Here is a 19,849-nt window from a genome sequence, read left to right as displayed (position 1 = left end):
GGAGTTTTATACTATCTAGTCTTTATATTTGGTCTCTAATCCATTTTGAGTTTGTTTTTGTGTATGGTATGAAAGAAAGTTCTAATCTTATTTTTTTACATGTAGTTTTTAGATTTCCTGGCACCACTTACTGAAGAGATTTTCTACTCTCCATTGTGTATTCCTGCATCATTTGTCATAGATTAATTGACCACAGGTACCTGGTTTTATTTCTGAGTTTTGTATCATGTTCTGTATGTCTGTTTGTGCCAGTGCCATACCATTTTGATGACTGTAGCTTTGCGGTATAGTCTGAACACGGGGTGCCTGCTTTCTCCAGCATTGGTTTTCTTTCTTAACATTGCTTTGGCTAATTGTGGTCTTTTGTGTTTCCACACAATTCTGTTAAAAGTCTAGTTCTGTGAAAAATGCCACTGGCAATTTGATAGTTATTGCACTGAATCTGTAGATTGTCTTCAGCAGAATAGTCATTCTGACAATGTTGATTCAGCCAATCCAAAAATATGGTATACCTTCCCATCTATTTGTATCATCTTCAATTTCTTTCAGCATTTTATAGTGTTTGGAGTATAGGTCGTTTACCTCCTTTTCTAGGATTACTCTCAGGTATTTTTTTTTCCCTTTGATACAATGCTACGTGGGATTTTTCTTTAACTTTCTGAATTTCCATTGTTAGTGTATAGAAATACAACAGATTTCTGTGTATCAATTTTATACACTTTATGAAATTCATTGATGAGTTTCAGCAGATTTCTAGTACTATCTTTAGGATTTTCTACAGGCAGTGTCACCTGCAAACAATAAAAGTATTATGTCTTCTTTATCAATTTGGATTCTTTTTATTTCTCTTATTACCTTGACTAGGACTTCTTAAAGTGGTGAGAGCAGACAACCTTATCTTGTTACTGATCTCAGAGGAAGTCCTTTCAGCTGTTCACCACTGAGTATGATGGTAGCTGTGCATTTGTTGATATATGGCCTCTATTATATTGAGCTCTGTACTGTCTGCTTTCCGGAAAATTTTTTTAAAATTATAAATCGATGTTGAACTTTATAAAAGCATTTTTCTGCATCAATTAAGAGGACAGTATGGTTTTTATTTTCCAACTTGCTAATGCAATGTATCACACTTACTGATTTGCAGATACAGGAAAGCCCTTGCATTTCTGAGATAAAACCAACCTGATGACAGCTTATGATCTTTATACCATATTCGGTTTGCTTGTATTTTCTTGAAGAACTTTGTACTTATGTGCATCAGTAAAATTGGCCTGTAATATATATATATATATATAATTGTGGGTTTTTTTGCATATCGTGTGGTATCACACTGATGTTGGCCTCAAAGAATGACCTTGGACATGCTCTTTCATCTGCAATTTTTAGAAATAGTTTTATAAGGATAGGTATTTTAATTCTCTTCTAAATATAACAGAATTGACCTGTGAAATTATCTGGTTACTTTTGTTTGTTGGGAGTTTTTAAGTCTCACATTCAATTTCAGACCTTATACCTGTCCTATTCTTGTTTTCTATTTCTTCCTAGTTCCAGCTTAGGAGATTGTAAATTTCTAAGAATTTTTCTACTTCTTACAGACTGTCCATTTTATAGGCATACAGCTGCTCACTGTAGTCTCTTAAGGTCCCTTCTATTTCTGTGATGTCAGTTTTAACTTTTCTTTTTAATTTCTAATTTTACTGATTTGGGCCCTTTACCTATTTTTTTCTTGATGAGTCTGGCTAAAGTTTTACCATTCTTTAAATCTTTCAATCTTCCAAGGAATTAACTATCATTACATTGATCCTTTCTATTGCTTTTTTAGTCTCTGTTGCATTCATTTCGGAGAAGGCGATGGCACCCCACTACAGTACTCTTTTGCCTGGAGAATCCCATGGACGGAGGAGCCTGGCAGGCTTCAGTCCGTGGGGTCGCTGGGAGTCAGACACGACTGAGCGACTTCACTTTCACTTTTCCCTTTCATGCACTGGAGAAAGAAATGGCAACCCACTCCAGTATTCTTGCCTGGAGAATCCCAGGGATGGCGGAGCCTGGTGGGCTGCCGGCTATGGGGTCGCACAGAGTCGGACACGACTGAAGCGACTTAGCAGCAGCAGCAGCAGCAGCATTCATTTCTACTTTGACCTTTGTATTTTCTTTCCATCTACTAACTTGGGCTTTCCCTTGTTCTTCTTAATCTCATTGCTTTTGTGGATAGTTAGGATGTTTATTTGAGATTGTTCTTGTTTCCTAAGGTAAGAATGTATTGCTATAAACTTTCCTCACAGAATTGCTTTTGTTGCATCCCATTGATTTTGAGTCTTCATCTTTGCATTTTCATTTGTCACTAGGTCTTTACTGATTTCCTCTATAACTTCTTCAATGATCCATTGGTTGTTTCCTAGAATATGTGAACTCTCCATGTGTTCGTGCCATGTGCACACTTTTTTTTCCTGCAGTTAATTTCTAGCCTTGTGTTGTGACTGGAAAAATTGCTTCATACAATTTCAACCTTTTTAAATTTACTGAGACTTGTATTGTAGCCAAGCACCTGATCTACCCTGGTGAATGTTCCATGTATACTTAAAAAGAATCTGTACTCTGCAGCATTAGGATGGAATTCTCTGAGTATCAATTAAGTCCATCTGGTCCGATGCATCATTTCAAGTCTGTGTTTCCTTTTTTTCTATCCAGATGGTCTGTCCATTGATGTATGTGACATGTTAAAGGAACCTTTATTACTGTGTTATTGTGAATTTCTCATTTTATGTCCATTAACATTTGCCTTATACACTGAGGTGCTTTTATGTTGGATGCATTCATTTACAGCTGTTGTATGATTTTGGATTAGTCATTATACAATACCCTTGTTAGCCTCTTATAATAGTCTTTTTTTTTTTTTAGTTTATCTTGTCAGATATGAGTATTGTTACTTCCAGCTTTATTTTGACTTCCATTTGCATGAAATATCTTTTATCTTCTTCCTTTAATTCTGTATATAACTATAGATCTAAAGAGGGTCTCTTGTTGACAGCATATATACAGGTCTTTTTTTATATGCATTCAGCCAGTTCTACGTCTTTCTGCTGACGAACTTAATCCATTTAAATTTAAGGCAATTTTCAATATGTATGTTCTTACTGCTCTTTTGGTAATAGTTTTGGGTTTATTTTTATAGCTCTTTTTTCTCCCTTCATCTTCTGTTCTCTTCTCTTATGATCTGATGATTTTCTTTAGTGCTGCGGTTGGATTCTATTTTCTTATTTGTGTGTATATCTATTATAGCTTTTTCCATTGTGGTCACCATGAGTGTTTGATATAGCAGTCTGTACATACACATGAATGTTTTCAGTTGTTGATCACTAGATTTCAAATTTATTTGAAATAGCCTGAATTTATACACTCCTCCTTTCACAATTATTGGTATAGATACCATTTATGTGCATGTATGATTTTCTATCTTTATTGAATGTTTGTCTTTCCTGGGGAACTTTCCTGCTTTGTGATTTTCCTCCTTCTAAAAGTGGGCCTTTCTGTCTATAGAATTCCCATTAGCATTTGCTGTATATCTGCTTAGGTGGGGCTGGATTCTCATAGCTTCTCCTTGTCTGTAAAGCTTTTGATTTCTTCATTGAATCTAAGTAAGAGACTTGCTGGATAGTGAATTCTTAGTTGTAGGTTTTTCCGATTCCTTGTTTTAAATGTACCATGCCAGCCCTTTCTGGTCACAAAGTTTCTGCTGAAAATTCAACTGATCACATATTGGGGATTTCCTTGCATGTTATTCGTTCTTTTCCCCTTGTTGTTTTTTAATATTTTCTTTTTATCTTTTTATCAATTTGATACTGTGAGTCTTGGTATGTTCCTCCATGGTTTCATCCAATATGCTACTTTCTGTACTTAGTAAACTTAGTTACTGCTTCCTTTTCCATGCTGCAGATATTTTAAGCTGTTACCTCATCAAATGTCTTCTCAGGCCCTTTCCCTTCTCTTATGAAGACTCCTATAATGCAAATGTTGGTGTGTTTGAGACGGTCCAAAATGTCACTTAAAATACTCTTGTTTCGACAAAGGCAGCTTACGGGTCTGAGCACCTGCAGATTTTGTTTCTGGCAATGGGGAAATGAGATCTGAAGCTGACTGCTAACCATCTATGGGACAGCAAGACACACATGATGCACATGCTGTACCCTTTGAGGTCACCGTCTCTCTCACCCTTACAGGAGGACTGTGGAGATCAAGCCGTGAATCTCTGAAGTCGCAGCACTGACTCCAAGATCCTAGACTACCAGAGAACTAACCATAGGGAGTATCAAAGATGGAGAAACTCTACACAGTCAGCAAAAACAAGATCAGGAGCTGACTGTGGTTAAGATCATGAACTCCTTATTGCCTAATTCAGACTTAAATTGAGAAAGTGGGGAAAACCATTAGACCATTCAGGTATGACCTAAATCAAATCCATTATGATTATACAGTGGAAATGTGAAATAGATTCATTGGACTAGATATGATAGACAGAGTGTCTGATGAACTATGGACAGAGGTTCGTGACATTGTACAGGAGACATGGATCAAGACCATCCCCAAGAGAAAGAAATGCAAAAAAGCAAAATGGTTGTCTGAGGAGGCCTTACAAATAGCTGAGAAGAGAAGAGAAGTGAAAAGCAAAGGAGAAAAGGAAAGATACACCCATTTGAATGCAGAGTTCCAAAGAATAGCAAGGAGAGATAAGAAAGCCTTCCTCAGGGATCAATGCAAAGAAATAGAGGAAAACAATAGAATGGGAAAGACTAGAGATTTCTTCAAGAAAATTAGAGACCAAGGGAACATTTCATGCAAATATGGACTCAATAAAGGACAGAATGGTATGGACCTACCAGAAGCAGAAGATATTAAGAAGAGGTGGCAAGAATACACAGAAAAAATGTAAAAAAAAAAGATCTTCACGACCCAGATAATCATGATGGTGTGATTGCTCACCTAGAGCCAGACATCTTGGAATGTGAAGTCCAGTGGGCCTTAGGAAGCATCACTACGAACAAAGCTAGTGGAGGTGATGGAGTTCCAGTTGAGCTATTTCAAATCCTGAAAGATGATGCTGTGAAAGTGCTGCACTCAATGTGCCAGCAAATTTGGAAAACTCAGCAGTGGCCACAGGACTGGAAAAGATCAGTTTTCATCCCAATCACAAAGAAGGGCAATGCCAAAGAATGCTCAAACTACCGCACAATCGCACTCATCTCACACGCTAGTAAAGTAGTGCTCAAAATTCTCCAAGCCAGTCTTCAGCAATACTTGAACTGAGAACTTCCAGATGTTCAAGCTGGTCTTAGAAAAGGCAGAGGAACCAGAGATCAAATTTCCAACATCCGCTGGATCTTCCAAAAAGCAAGAGAGTTCCAGAAAAACATCTATTTCTCCTTTATTGACCGAAGGAGAAACACACCAAGACACATACTAATCAAAATAACCAGGACTAAACACAAAGAAACAATATTAAAAGAAGCAAAGGAGAAGCGACCAGTAACATACAAAGGAAACCCCATACGCTTAACAGCTGATCTTTCAGCAGAAACTGCAGGCCAGAAGGGAATGGCAAGATATATTTAAAGTACTGAAAGGGAAAAATCTACAACCAAGATTATTGTACCCGGCAAGGATCTCATTCAAAATTGATGGAGAAATAAAAAGCTTTCGCGAGAAGCAAAAGTTAAGAGAATTCAGTACCACCAAGCCACCTTTATAACAAATATTAAAGGAACTTATATAGTCACAAAATACAAAAGAGAAAAGATGTACAAAATCAACCCCAATTAAGAAAATGGCAACAGGAACATATATATCAGTAATTACTTTAAATATAAATGGATTAAATACTCCAAACAAAAGACACAGATGGGCTGAATGGATACAAAAACAAGACCATATGCTCTCTACAAGAAACTGCTTTAGACCTAAAGACACATACAGACTAAAAGTGAGAGGATGGAAAAAAAATATTCCATGCAAACTGGAGGCAAAAGAAAGCTGGAGTAGCAATCTTCATATCAGACAAATTAGACTGCAAAATAAAGAATATTACAAGCGATAAGCAAAGACACTATATAATGATCAAGGGCTCAACCTAAGAGGAAGACATAACAATGGTAAATATCTATGAACCTAAAATAGGAGCACCTCAATACATAAAACAAACACTAACAAACATACAAGGAGAAATGGACAGTAGCAGAATAATAGTAGAATTTAACACCCCACTCACACCAATGGACAGATCACCAAAACAAAAAATTAATAAGGAAATACAAGTCTCAAATAATATATTAGATGAGATGGATCTCATTGATATCTTCAGGACATTGCAACCAAATGCAGAAGAATACACCTTCTCAAGTGCACATGGAACATTCTCCAGGATGGACCATATCTTGGGTCACAAATCTAACCTCAATAAATTTAAGAAAATTGAAATCGTATCCAGCATCTTCTCCAACCACAAAGCTATGAGACTAGATATCAATTACAGGGAAAAAGCTGTTAAAAACACAAACACATGGAGACTAAACAACACATTTCTAACTAACCAACAGGTTACTGAAGAAATCTAAAGGGAAATCAAAAAATTTCTAGAAACAAATGACAATGAAAACACAACAACTCAAAACCTATGGGATACAACAAAAGCAGTTCTAAGAGGGAAGTTTACAGAAATACAATACTATCTCAAGAATCGAGAAAAACATCGAATAGACAATCTAACTTTACACCTAGTAAAACTGGAAAAAGAACAAAAAAACCCTAAAATTAGCAGAAGGAAAGAAATCATTAAGATCCAAGCAGAAACAAATGAAAAAGAAATGAAAGAAACAAAGTAAAGATTAATAAAACTAAAAGATGGTTCGTTGAGAAGGTAAACAGAATTCACAAACCTTTAGCCAGACTCATCAAGAAAAAAAGAAGAATCAAATCAACAATATTAGAAATCAAAAAGGAGAGGTTACAACAGACAATGCAGAAATACAAAGAATTATGAGACTATTATGAGCAATATATGGCAATAAAATGGATAATATGGAAGAAATGGACAGATTCTTAGAAAAGCTTGATCTTCCAAGACTGAACCAGGAAGAAATAGAAATTATGAACAACCTATTACAAGCACTGAAATTGAAGCTCTGATCAAAAATCTCCAAATAAACAAAAGCCCAGGACCAGGTGGCTTCACAGGAGAATTCTATCAAACATGCCTATCCTTCTAAAACTCTTTCAATAAATTGCAGAGGAAGGAACACTTCCAATCTCACTCTATGAGGTCACCATCACCCTGATACCAAAAACAGACAGACAGCACAAAAAAAGAAAACTATAGGCCAATAACACTGATGAACATGGATGCAAAAATCCTCAACAAAAGTTTAGCAAACAGAATTCAGCAACACATCAAAAAGCTCATACATAATGATCAAGTCAGGTTTCTTCTGGAGATATAAGGATTCTTCAATAAATGCAAATCAATCAATGTGATACACCATATTAACAAATTGAAAATAAAAACCATATGATCATCTCAATAGATGCTGAAAAAGCCTTTGACAAAATTCACCATCCATTTATGATTAAAACTCTTCAAAAAATGGACATAGAAGGAACCTACCTCAACATAGTAAAGGCCATATATGAGAAGCCTACAGCAAACATTATTCTCAATGGTGAAAAACTGAAAGCATTCTCCTTAAGAATAGGAAGAAGACAAGGGTGTCCACTTTCACTACTATTATTCAACATAGTTCTGGAAGTCCTAGCTTCAGCAATCAGAGAAGAAAAAGAAATAAAAGGAATCCAGATTGGAAAAGAATAAGTAAAGCACTCACTGTTTGCAGATGACATGTAACTACATAGAAAACCCTAAAGACAGTATCAGAAAATTACTAGAGCTCATCAGTGAATTTAGCAAAGCTGTAGGAAACAAAATCAATACACAGAAATCACTTGCATTTCTATATACTAACAATGAAAAAATAAGAAAGACAAATTAAGGAATTAATCCCATTCACCACTGAAATAAAAAGAATTAAATATCTAGGAATAAACTTACTTAAGGAGACAAAAACTGCACACAGAAAATTATGACACTGACGAAAGAAATCAAAGATGACATAAACAGATGGAGAGATAGTCCATGTTCTGGGGCAGGAAGAGTCAGTATTGTGAAAATTAGTATATTAGCAAATGCAATCTACAGATTCAATGCGATCCCTATCAAATTACCAATGGTACTTTTCACAGAACTAGAACAAAAAATTTCTAAACTCATATGGAAACACAAAGACCCCAAATAGCCAAGGCACTCTTGAGAAAGAAGAATGGAGTTGGAGGAATCAACCTTCCTGGTTTCAGATTATACTACAAAGCTACAGTCATCAACACAGCATGCTACTGGCACAAAAACAAAAATACAGAGCAATGGAACAAGATAGAAAGCTCTGACATAAACCCATGCACCTATGGGTACCTTATTTTTGACAAATGAATATATAATGGGGCAAAGACAGCCTCTTCAATAAATGGTGCTGTGAAAACTGGACAGCTACATGTAAAAGAATGAAATTAGAACACTTCCTAACATTATACACAAGATAAACTCAAAATGGATTAAAGACCTAAATGTAAGACCAGACTATAAAACTCTTAGAGGAAAATGTAGGCAGAACACTGAATGACATAAATCAAAGCAAGATCCTATATGATCGACCTCCTACAGTAACAGAAATAAAAACAAACATAAACAAGTGGGACCTGATTAAACTTAAAAGCTTTTACACAGCCAAGGAAACTATAAGGAAGGTGAAAAGACAACCCTCAGAATGGGAGAAAATAATAGCAAATGAAACAACTGACAAAGGATTAATTTCCAAAATATACAAGCAGCTCATACAACTCAATGCCAAAAAAAAACAAACCACCCAATCAAAAAGTGGGAAAAAGAACTAAACAGGCATTTCTCCAAGGAAGACATACAAATGGCTAACAAATACATGGAAAGATCCTCAACATCGCTCATTATTAGAGAAATACAGATCAAAACCACAATGAGATTATCACCTCACACCAGTTAGAAGAGCCATCATCAAAAAGGTCTACAAACAATAAATGCTGGAGAGGGTGTGGAGAAAAGGGAATGCTCTTGCACTGTTGGTGGGAATGTAAATTGATACAGCCATATGGAAGAGGTTTTGAGATTCCTTAAGAAAGTAGGAATAAAATCACCATATGACCCAGCAATCCCACGCCTAGGCATATACCCTGAGGAAACCAAAATTGAAAAGGCACATGTATCCCACTGTTCATTGCAGCACTATTTAAAATAGCTAGAACATGGAAACAGCCTAGATGTCCATCAAGAGATGAATGGATAAAGAAGCTGTGGTACATATACACAATGGAATATCACTCAGCCATAAAACGGAACGCATTTGAGTCAGTTCTGACGAGGTGGATGAACCTAGAACCTAGTATACAGAGTGAAGTGAGTCAGAAAGAGAAAGATAAATACCATATTCTAACACACATATATGGAATCTAGGAAAACGGTACTGAATAATTTATTTACAGGGCAGCACTGGAGAAGCAGACATAGAGAATTCACTTATGGACATGGGGAGAGGGGAGGAGAGGGTGAGATGTATGGAAAGAGTAACATGGAAACTTACATCACAATATGCAAAATAGATAGCCATCAGGAATTTGCTGTATGGCTCAGGAAACTCAATCAGGGGCTCTGTACCAACCTAGAGGGGTGGGGTGGGGAGGGAGAAGGGAGCGAGGTTCAAAAGAGGGGATATATGTATACTTATGGCTGATTTATTTTGGAGTTGATAGAAAACAAGAAAATTCTGTAAAGCAATTATTCTTCAACAAAAAAAGAAAAAAAAATACTATTGTTTCTTTCCATTCTTTTTCGTTTATTCTAAACCACAACGGTGATATACACTACATCATGAGAAAAGCTGGGCTGGAAGAAACACAAGCTGGAATCAAGACTGCCAGGAGAAATATCAATAACCTCAGATATGCAGATGACACCACCCTTATGGCAGAAAAGTGAAGAAGAACTAAAGAGCCTCTTGATGAAAGTGAAAGAGGAGAGTGAAAAAGTTGGCTTAAAGCTCAACGTTCAGAAAACTAAGATCATGGCATCTGGCCCCATCACTTCATGGGAAATAGATGGGGAAACAGTGGAAAGAGTGTCAGACTTTATTTTGGGGGGCTCCAAAATCACTGCTGATAGTGATTGCAGCCATGAAATTAAAAGACGCTTACTCCTTGGAAGGAAGGTTATGGCCAACCTAGATAGCATATTTAAAAGCAGAGACATTACTTTGCCAACAAAAGTCCGTCTAGTCAAGGCTATAGTTTTTCCAGTGGTCATGTATGGATGTGACAGTTGGACGGTGAAGAAAGCTCAGCACTGAAGAATTGATGCTTTTAAACTGTGGTGTTGGAGAAGACTCTTGAGAGTCCCTTGGACTGCAAGGAGATCCAATCAAGCTATTCTAAAGGAGATCAATCCTGGGTATTCATTGGAAGGACTGATGTTGAAGCTGAAACTCCCAATACTTTGGCCACCTCATGCGAAGGGTTGACTCATTGGAAAAGACCCTAATGCTGGGAAGGACTGGGGGCAGGAGGAGAAGGGGACGACAGAGGATGAGATGGTTGGATGGCATCACTGACTCGATGGACATAGATTTGGGTAGACTCCGGGAGTTGGTGATGGACAGGGAGGCCTGGCGTGCTGCAATTCATGGGGTCGTAAAGGGTCGGACACGACTGAGCAACTGAACTGAACTGAACCAGTACACTCATTTGGCCTTCTGCTTTATTTATTTAATGGTTCCTTCCACTGTATGTTTCATTTCAGCTTTTGTATTCTCTTTTTAAATCTTTTATTTGTTTGATTTTTGGCTGTACTGGGTCTTCAATGCTATGTACAGGCTTTCTCTAGTTATGGCGAGCAGGGGCTACTTTCTGGTTTCAGTGTGCAGGCTTCTCATTGCAGTTGTAGCTTCTCTTGTTGCAAAGCATGGTCTCTAGGGTGAGTGGGCTTCAGTAGCTGCAGCGCACAGGTTCAGTAGCTGTGACACATGGGCCAAGTTGTGCTACTTCAAGTGCGATCTTCCCAGGTCAGGGATCAAACCCATGTACCGTCCATTGGCAAGAGGATTCTTAACCAGTGGACCACCAGAAGTCCCCAGATATTGTATTCTTTATTTTTCTAATCCCTGTTAAAAACTTCTTTTAACTTATTGCTCTGTGTATCCATTATCTTCCTAAATGTTTGCATCATGTTTCCAATCATTACTCTGCACTCTTTCTCATGTAGTTACCTATCTCCACATCATTTAGTTGTTTGGGGACTTAATTTTGCTCCTTTATCTCGAATATGTTCTTCTGTCATCTCATTTTGTCTAAAGTTGTATTTTTATTTTATGTATATGTAAAGTTATTATTCTTGAATTTTAAAAAGAAGCCCTCTGTTGGGTATGTCCTATGTGTTTCAGCAGTACAATTCCTTCTCATAATGCAATGGTCAGGTACCAGCTGGTCCCATTGTAAGTTCTGACCTGTTTGGGGACTCACCTCCACAGGGTGTAAGATTGTATATTTTTTTCTTCAGCTGTCTCCTCTCTGGTGGGTGAGGCTGATCTAGAGGCTTGTGGAGCCTTCCTGGTGGGAGGGCCTGGTGGGTAGAGTTGGATCTTGGCTCTTTGGTAGGCAGGGCTTTGTTAAAAGATGTGCCAAGAGGTGGCTGTGGGATCAGGAAGTCTTTAGGCAGCCTCTTTATTGATGGGTGGGGCTGTGTTCCAGTCCTGTTGCTTATTTGGTCTGAGGTATTCCAGGACTGGAACCTACAGGCTGTTGGGTGGTGCCAGGTCTTGGTGCTAATGTCCCAAGCAAGATGTCAACCTTCAGATGATTTGTTATGGATATGTTCACCGCCAACTTTATGACCCAACAGAGAGTCACAGCCACATTCTCCTTCCCAGGACACCCTCCAAGAGCAGGATTAGTTCTAGCCCAGGCTCCTATGAAGTCACTGCTTTCCCTCTGAGTCCTGGTGCTCACACAACCTCATGTGCATCATCCAAGACTGGAGTCTCTGTTTTCCTCAGTCCATGGAGCTCCTGTGATCAAAAGCTGCTGGAGTCAGAAGCCAAATAAATGCTCTGGAGGCTCTTCCTCCTGATGCCAGACCCACAGGCTAGGGAGCCTAATGTGGGGCTCAGAGCTCTCACTCCCATGGGAAAATTTCTGTGATAGAATTATTTTCCAGTTTCTGGGTTACTCAAGATGTACGGGATTTGATTATATCACAAATGCGCTCCACCTATCACCTCGTGATTTCCTGTCTTTGGATGTAGAGTACCTTTTTGGAAGGTTTCAGTCTTTTTTAATTTATGGCTATACAGAAGTTAGTTGTGATTTTTTGATATTCTTATGGGAGGAAGTGAGCTTAAGTTCTTCTACTCTGCCATACTGTTTTCTCTCCTGGCCAGCTAAGGATGGGGCACCTGCAGGAACTAGCAAGAGTCATAGACCCTTGCTTAGTGTCAACAGTGCTAGCAACTGCTCTTCAGCATAACACATACCTCGTTGTTCACGGCTGAGTGTGTTCCTATATATCTCAGTGGCAGGAGAGTAGCTCAGCTATGCTGGACTAGTGATCTCAGCTGCAGCTACTGTCTCTGGACTGAGCAGAAAGTTCCAACCATCCTGTCCTAGTCAACAAAACTTCTGACAGGAAAAACTTTTTTCCCTTCCAGCTTGGATCCTATAGAGAGGGCCTGAAAATTAACTGACAACCAACAGGCTAAATGGAGAAGAGACAAAGTTTACTTATATCTGCACATGCTCAGTGATATGTAAGTCTGCCTGAACAAGTTTTTATTGCAGATGAAAGTGATCTTTTGTGAAAAAAAAATTTTTTTCAGGAAAAAAATTATCATAAAGAACATTATTAGTAAGGAAGAAGTGAGCACCAGGCCATAAGGCAAGAAGGCATAGGTTAACTCTACTTTTTGCACATACGGAAGTCAGGTTTATGAGCAAGACTCCTCTCAACTACAAAACTACAATCTCCTCAGCCTTGAAAGAAAAAGATAAATACTGGCTACCAGACTTTTGGCTGTACAATCAGAATGCATGGACAATGAGAACCTTTTTTCCGGACTGATTCCATTAATGCTTTGTTGCTGAATTTAGGAAGTACCTTGCAAGTAAGAGACTGACTTTTAAAATTCTTTTCATAATGGACAATGCCCCTGATTACCCAGAACCCTATGAATTCAACACTGACGGTGTCAAAGTAATCAAATTGTTCTCAAATAAAACATCTCTAATTCAGTCTTTAGATCAGGAAGTCACAGTTGTTGCTGTTCAGTTCCTAAGTCGTGTGCAACTCTTTGTGGCCCCATGGTCTACAGCATGCCAGGCTCATCTATCTTTCACTATCTCCTGGAGTCTGCTGAAATTAATTTCCATTGAGTCCATGATGCTATCTAACTATCTCATCCTCTGCCACCCTCTTCTCCTTTTGCCCTCAATCTTTCCGAGCACCAGGGTCTTTTCCAGTGAGTTGGCTCTTCACATCAGGTGGCCAAAGTATTGGAGCTTCAGCTTCAGTACTTCCAATGAATATTCAGGCTTGATTTCCTTTAGGACTGACTCTTTGCAGTCAAAGGGACTCTCAAGAATCTTCTCCAAAAACGCAATTCAAAAGCATCAATTCTCCCATGCTCAGCCTTCTTTACCATCCAACTCTCACATCCATACATGACTATTGGAAAAACCATAGCTTTGACTGTATGTACCTTTGTTGGCAAAGTGATGTCTCAGCTTTTTAATATTCAGTCAAGGTTTGTCATAAGCTTTCCATCCAAGGAGAAGGGTCTTTTAATTTCATGGTTGTGGTCACTGTCCACAGTGATTTTGGATCCCAAGAAAATAAAATCTGTCACTATTTCCACTTTTCCCCCTTCTATTTGCCATAAAGTGATGAGACTGGATGCCACGGTCTTTTTAGTCTTTGAATGTTGAGTTTCACGCCAACTTTTTCACGCTCCTCTTTCATCCATATCAAGATTTATAGCTTCTTTTGAACTACTGTCATTGGAGTGGTATCATCTGCATATTTGAGGTTGAAACTGCTATTTCTCCCAGCAACCTTGATTCCAACTTGTGATTCATCCAGCCTGGCATTTCACATAATGTATTCTGCATATAGGGGCTTCCCAGGTGGCACTAGTGGTAAAGAACTTGCCTGCCAATGCAGGTATATGTAAGCAACTCAGGTTTGATCCCTGGATTGGGAAGATGCCCTGGGGTAGAAAATGGCAACCTACTCCAGCACTGCCTGGAGAATCCCATGGACAGATAAGCCTACTGGATTAAAGTGACAGGGCTGCACAGAGTCAGACACCACTGAAGCGACTCAGCATGCGCACACACACTCTGCACATAAGTTAGATGAGTAGGGTGACAATATATAGCGCTGTTGTACTCCTTTCCCAATTTTGAACCAGTCAGTTGTTCCGCATCCGGTTCTAACTGTTGCTTCTTGACTTGAATACAGGTTTCTCAGGAGGCAAGTAAGGTGGTCTAGTACTCCTATCTCTTGAAGAAATTTCCATAATTTGTTTTTATGATCCACACAGTCCAAGGTTTTCAGGTAGTCAATGAAACAGAAGTTTTTCTGGAATTCCTTTGCCTTCTCTATGATCCAATGGATGTTGGCACTCTGATCTCTGGTTCCTCTGCCTCTTCGAAATCCAGCTTGTACATTTGGAAGTTCTTGGTACATTTGGAAGTTCACATACTGCTGAAGCCTAGGTTGAAGGATTCTGAGCATTACCTTGCTAGCACGTGGAATGAGCAAAAATGTATGGTAGTTTTAACATTGTTTGGCATCGCCCTTCTTTGGAACTGGAATGAAAACTGACCTTTTCCAGTCCTGCAGCTGAGTTTTCAAAGTTTGCTGGCATACTGAGTGTAGCTCTCAGGATTTTAAATAGCTCAGGAGGAATTCTGTCACCTCCACTAGCTATGTTCATAGTAATTATTTCCTAAGGCCCACTTGACCTCACATGCCAATATGTCTGGTTCCAATTGAGTGAGCACATCATCGCAATTATCTGGATCATTAAGACCTTTTTTGTATAGTTCTTCTGTGTATTCTTGCCACCTCTTCTTAATGTCTTCTGCTTCTCTTAGGTCCTTACCATTTCTGACCTTTACTGTGCCCGATCATTGAATAAAATGTTCACATAAGGGCCTCATGATACATAGTAATCGATGGAAAGGACTGTCTCTGTACTATGGAAGATAGAGCATCATGAAAGTCTGGAAGAACTTCATCACTGAAGTTGCCATTGTTGCTACAGAAAGAGTCATGAAAGCTATCAGGCCTGAAATAATAAATTTCCACTGGAGATCAATTTTGCCCGTATGTTTACCATTACTTTAGAGGACTTAGGCGAGAGCCTATGAAAGGAATCATGAAGGAGACTATGAATATGGCATAAAAGGTGGCGTGTAGTGAATGAAGGGTTTTAAGATACAAATTTTGGAGAAATCAAGAGCTAATATACACTACACCAAAGGAATTATGAGAAGATGACTTGATACAGATGAGTGCTTCCAAACCAGTACTGTACAATGAGGAAGAACACATAGAAGAAACAATGCCAGAAAACAAACAACATTAGACAATCTTACTAAAACACTACTTTTAACTTCTTTTACAACAAGGACCCTTTTATTATAGGGCACTGAAACTAGAGCGAATGGTGGAAGAAGGTTTGGTATTATATAGAAGCATTTTTATATAGATGAAAAAGCAAAATTCAGACAGAAATTATGATGTAGTTGCATAAAATTACACTGAATATGCCTGTTTTCCTGCTTACTGTTCCACCTCCTCCACATCTGCCATCTCTGAAACAGCAAGACCAAACTCTCCTCTTCCTCAGCATACTCAATGTAAAGATAATCAGGAAAAAGATTTTTATGATGATTCACTTCCACTTAAGGAACAGCAACAATCACCATGCCATACACTTAATAAATGTATCTGCTGTATATGTGTGTGTCTCCAGCGGAAAATATCCCACAGAGCTCAGTAGGTAAAGCATCTGCCTACAATGTGGGAGTCCTGGGTTCAATTCCTGGATCGGGAAGTTCCCCTGGAGAAGGAAATCGCAACCCACTCCAGTATTCTTGCCTGGAGAATCCCATGGACAGTGGAGCCTGGCAGGGTACAGTTCCCATGAACTGGATCACAAGAGTCAGACACACCTTAGCACTATCTTTATCTTTTTATGGCAAGAACTGTATGAGTTCTTGTGCCATCATCATTGCTTAAGTATTCAATTATGTTTTGTGTGCAAGACAAGCATGAGGTGAGTGATATTTTTTACAGTGTTCTATAACTTTGCTTTCAAAGAGTTACATTACTATATAGTATGACATACTATCTCTCATATAGCTGGAGAAACTATGTATCAGCATATCTTGTATCAGCAATATATGAGCTGAAACTATGTATCAGCATGATTTTAAAAAATGTTTCCAATAGTATATTATAAATATGACAGTAATACTGTATGCTATAAAAATTTTATAACAATTCATTCATTAGTGTAAAGGCAAGGCTACTGTGAAACAATTTTATCAGTTATGCTAGGCTAATATAAAGCAGCTATGTTGTTGCCTTCTTCATCATCACCCATAAATCATAACTATAAATCAATATGAATTATTCACATCATCTTTTCATTTTTTGAAGTCTAGTGTTAGTAATATATGTAACACCTACTATGGTGTTTTGTATCATATAAGAAAATACTGATATAGGTACTAACGGATGATTCACCTTGTAAACTGATGACATAAACTTACAGTAATGATAAATGTAGTACACAATACTGTAAATTTACTTTCCCCTTTTTATGATTTTAATAACATTTTATTTTCTCTAGACTACTTTAAGAATATAGCACATACTATACATAAAACACAAAATATGTGTTATCTGACTGTCAATATTGTTGGTAAAGTTTTCAGTCAACAGTAAGGTATTAGTAGTTAACTTTTGGGAGAGTCAAAAGTTATAATGACGATTTTCAGCTACAGAGGCATTACAGTACCTAACACCCATGCTGTCCAAGGGTCAGCTGAATATGAAATGTGTTGTGTTGCAAAGATTCCCCAACATAGATGTCTTACTTAAATATTTGAAAACTACACAAACTGACCTTTGAGAAACAGTATCTAAAAATTTATATATGGAGATCTGATTCTAATAATCTCAGGAAGAAATACAATTACATTTTGCTTTATCTCATGACAACTGACTCCACCAGGAACTAAGTATATCTACTGACCTTGAAGAGTTATAGACTGCTTTGGGAATTAACATGTTTCTAAATTAGGTTGTTATTACAATTATAAAAGACTTTTGGCCAGGCAGAGATTTGTAGGGCTTTCAAAAAAGGTCATGTAATAACTGGGTATGACTAGTTTGTAATAAGGAATAGAAGCTACAGCATAGTATTTTTTCAGACAATAACATACTTTTGACCACCTTTTTCAGTTTAAACAGTTTCAATCGAAATGACTTCTACCTCATTTCACCTTTACTTTACTTTGCTATAATACAACATATTCAGTCATCCATTCAACAGAAGTTTAGTGGCTTTTCCCTATTAACTAGGCATTTTTCTAGGATCTTGGGATCTAATGACTCCTGTCATCAGATATTTCAGAATTTTATCACAAATCATAATTCAAAAACTAACCTCCTTCCACTCCCAAGGAATTAAATGACCTATTCGGTATTTAAGAAAAAAAAAAAAAACCTGTGTATTTAATAATATGCCAGCATTTAAATGCATTCTCAAGTATATACACAGTAGCAAAAGATCAATATCTTTCTAAAGAATTGAAGATAAAAATTTTTGTTATCTCCATCTGAATTATAATTTCATTGAATTCATTACAGTGAACAATGTGTGATTCACTCCCACTTATGCTTATTATGTACTGAGCTCATAAATCTTACCACTCTGCATCATCAACGGCTTTTGCAAATACATAGTCTGTCCCTCCAAAACACAATACTACCTTTCAAACAGAATTTCCACTTGTTCTTGCTTCAACGAATCTTGTCATACTTGCAGACAATTATCATTGTCAAATAGGTCTGGCACATCTTGTTCACTAATATTATCCCTGGAAATTTTGTCTATTTGTTGTGTGTTTATTGATTTATTCATTATTCTGAGTTCAAATTTTTATTTTTCAAATTGGTTATACAAGAAAATCTCAAGCAAATGAGTAAGCATCCTATTTTTTTAATGACACTGTTTTAAGATCCCACCTAATTAAAAGTATTAAATAGATATTTAAAATTGAAACTTAAAAATATTTATTAAAATGTCTAATCACCACAATTATATTTATTTACTTTTATGTAGCCCTAGAAGATATCTAATTCTGCTTTAAGTTAATATATTCTAATAACAATCAAAATAATATTAGAACAGAATTGTATTCAAAGAGAATGCTGATTTTTAAAAGTCTTTGATTAGGTCAATGATCTCAGATATTCAGACAAAATGTTTAAGAATATGAAACATGCATTCTGAAAAATTTCATTTGTTACACTGTATTCATTTTTGTTTTCCCCTCAGCTTGTTTTCATATATGAAGTGTTCTTATAACTTAAATCTTGGATTCCTCTTTTTACTTACCTTAAAATAATAGTTCTCAATAGTTGTTCTATGTTAGAATCACCTGGTGAGCTTTTAAAAATAAAATCCCTATGCCAAGGTCACATGCCTTACAAATTAATCAAATGTCTAGGGCATGTGTAAGGGAGCCAGGCATCAGTACCCCAGTGAGACATTAATTTGCAGCTCAAATTTAGTTTGTGAACCACTGTCTTAAAATAGTTAATAATCACTCCATCATGTGTTAGCCCTGGGAAGGTCCAAGACATATACTACTTTTAAATCTACAATCTGAATCACCTGTATTGCAGGCCACGCATGGTAGAATAGCAGCTGGTGAGTAAACCTACTACCTGCACCGTAACTGTATGTTACCTGGCTTTAACTTCTATTTCTAACATATAAACTCATGAATTAACAACAAAAAAATAACGTTTTACTGAACAGTAGCCCCACAGAAATGTTTCAGAATCTAGGGTTTTTGAATTTTAAAAGTGAACTTGGTGCATAACCTTATATTTCATCATACCCCAATAAAATCTGGTGTAGCACTCAGTAGTTAAGAACATTAATATTTAACAGCTATATATATACATATATATATATATTTATATTCAAACTGACTGTGAGAAATAAAAATTGACTGTAAATAGCCTCATGTTAGTTGAGGCCATGTGGCCTCAGAGCCAAACCTGACAGTTTGGATTATGAACTGTCAGAGCTTTTTGAGATTATAGAAATTAAGGCAAGTGATTCTGAAATATTATTTGCATAGGTTACAATTCAAGTTCTTCCCTATCTCCCATAAATTGTGACTACATAGTCTGAAAGCCACTGACAGAATGTTTATCTAGAAAGATGCACCTTAAAACATTTTGATAGTGCTGCTAAAAGTGAACACCTGATGAGAAAGACACATTGAGCAGTCTATGCTTGGATGTTTACTTTAGTATGTATTTGTAGTAACTGCTACTACTAATAAAAAACCTAAACCCATCTTACTAAAAGAGTGGACTTGTAAGAAAACCAATCCTTGTGGTTAGTGTTGAAGGTCAAAACAA

General features: G+C 37.2%; 1 protein-coding gene across 8 annotated transcripts in view; it reads right to left on the bottom strand.

The window, feature by feature from the left end:
* The window catches only part of STAG1 (STAG1 cohesin complex component), a 483,951-nt gene that overhangs the window by 189,386 nt on the left and 274,716 nt on the right, over positions 1 to 19,849 (bottom strand). The gene's annotated exons all lie outside the window — the stretch shown is intronic.

The sequence above is a fragment of the Giraffa tippelskirchi genome, chromosome 2, assembly GCF_054371585.1.
Source record: "Giraffa tippelskirchi isolate mGirTip1 chromosome 2, T2T-mGirTip1v1.2.pri, whole genome shotgun sequence".
Lineage (NCBI taxonomy): Eukaryota > Metazoa > Chordata > Mammalia > Artiodactyla > Giraffidae > Giraffa > Giraffa tippelskirchi.
Note: the sequence above shows the minus strand (reverse complement) of the source record. Positions and strands in the feature narration are given on the sequence as shown.